Source organism: Chionomys nivalis, chromosome 26 (genome assembly GCF_950005125.1).
Source record: "Chionomys nivalis chromosome 26, mChiNiv1.1, whole genome shotgun sequence".
Lineage (NCBI taxonomy): Eukaryota > Metazoa > Chordata > Mammalia > Rodentia > Cricetidae > Chionomys > Chionomys nivalis.
In genome coordinates, this window is record NC_080111.1 from 41,147,261 (window position 1) to 41,149,672 (window position 2,412).

Genomic DNA, 2,412 nt, shown 5'->3' on the forward strand with positions numbered 1-2,412 from the left:
GCAGCAAATATGCATATCTAGGCCCTGTCACCAGAAGAGGGCACTAGATTCCCACCATGTGGTTTCTGGAAAGTCCAGAAATTCCATCTCTCCAGTTCTGATTCTTTCCATCACTGCAGGCAGGCAGGCCTGCATTTAGTGAGAGAGTGGACACCATTCCTCGTTCCTTCCTGTTTCTCATGCATTTGTGTCTGTCACATCCTGGGTAACCAGAGGGTCTGCCACCTATGCCTGAGACGTAGCTTGGGACTGGGGGAAGGGAGAGAGTGGGTGCCCCCCCCCACCCGGGGGGAGCCTTGGGCAGAGGATTCCCTGCAGGAGGCCTCATCCCCTCTCAGGAGCCCATGGGGAACGTGTGAAGTGAAGGGAAGGTCAACATACAGTCAGTCCTGCACAGCTGAGGACAATTTATTTATGCTCCTGCATTGCTGGTGGGAATGCAAGCTGGTCCAGCCCCTTGGGATGTCAGTGTGGCGATTTCTCAGAGAAGTAGGAAACAACCTTCCTCAAGACCCAGCAATACCACTTTTGGGTATATATCCAAGATTTCTGTTCAATTGAATCTTAAAGTGTGCCACCACCGCCCAGTCAGAGAGAAGAATTTTTTTTATGATTTATTTAACTTTATATGTGCAATGGTGTGAGGGTGTCAGATCACCCAGGAACTGGATTTACAATCACGTATGAGCTGCCATATGGGTACTGGGAATGCAAACCACTTCCTCAGAGCCACCGAGCCATCTCTCCAAGCCAAAATTACATTTCTCTGGGTGTGCCTGTGTGTGTGTGTGTGTGTGTGTGTGTGTGTGCGCGCGCGTGCGCGCGCACGGGCACATGTGTTTTAGCTTTTGAACTAACCAAGATGAATGGTTCCATATCTGGCAGAGAGGCAGGTGGATCTCTGGGAGTTTGAGGCCAGCCTGGTTGACAAGAGCTAGTTCCAAAGACAGGCTCCAAAGCAACAGAGAAACCCTGTCTTGAAAATCAAAACAAAAACACAAACCAAAAAAATAAAATAAAATAAAACATAAATTAAATGAGAGAGAGAGAGAGAGAGAGAGAGAGAGAGAGAGAGAGAGAGAGAGAGAGAGAGAGAGAGAGAGAAATGTCAATTTGTCAATTTTCAGACAGGAAATAAGAAAAAACAAAACCATAATGTCACAAAGATGACAGACTGGTTTATATAGTGAATTAAAGGTATTATACAGAGAAACCCTGCACCAAAAATAAAAAATAATAAAAGAAGAAAACAGAGAAAAAAGAAAGAAAGAAGGAAGGAAGGAAGGAAGGAAGGAAGGAAGGAAGGAAGGAAGGAAGGAAGGGAAAACAGGTGTTTTCCTTTTTTTCTTTGTTTATCTCAGGTTATTTATTTTTATTTATTTTTTTTCTAAAATTGCAGCAGCAGCAGTATATTTTGGGAAGCTGACTACTTTCATGGAAGTGTTCAGAAAGAAGTCCTGGGCCATGCATGTAGTGAGTGAGATAGATTGTCTGGAGCATAAATAAAAAGCCAATTCCTGCCTCAAAATAGAAAAAAAAAATCAAGTTAAAATGTGAAATAATAAAATAAATAAGGGTTTTTTTTGTTTGTTTGTGTGTTTTTTTTTTTTTTTTTTTTTTTTTTTGCAATGAGTGAATTCAACAACTTTCAATTTCCCAACTCCAACAGGAAAGGCAGCAGATATCCATATCAAAGAGGTCCAGTGAAGCTGTAGCCACACCCTTTAATGTTTGTGTTACAAAGACACAGAGTTAGGAAAGAAATGATCTTGATCTTTTTTTCAGGAGATCTGAAAACTCAAAACAGCAACCAAACACAAACCAAGTAGGAAGAAATGACTTGGCAGACAGGCAGGAGGATGTCAGTGAGTTCAAGGCCAGCCTCACCTACCAAGGACATTCCAGGACTGTTCCCTAGATAAACCCTGTCTCACAAAACCAAACACACACACAAAAAAAAAAAAAAAAAACAGAAAAATTAGGAAATTGTTCCTGAAACACCACAAACCAACTAGATGGCACTTAATAGCAATCAAAGGTGGGTGAAATATAAAACGGAGAGAAATTCTTTGATGAAATCCAACCTCCTAGCCAGGCGGTGGTGGCTGGCGCACGCCTTTAATCCCAGCACTCGGGAGGAAGAGGCAGGCGGATCTCTGTGAGTTTGAGGCCAGCCTGGTCTACAAGAGCTAGTTCCAGGACAGGCTCCAAAGCCACAGAGAAGCCCTGTCTCAAAAAACCAAAAAAAAAAAGAAATCCAACCTCCTTTCTTGGTCAAAGCTGTACAGCCAATAGAACTAGAAGGAACATGTGTCCACCTCTCAATTAAAAAAAAAAAAAAAGCCGTGCAGTGGTGGCGAACACCTTTAATCCCAGCACTCAGGAGGCAGAGGCAGGCGGGTCGCTGTGAGT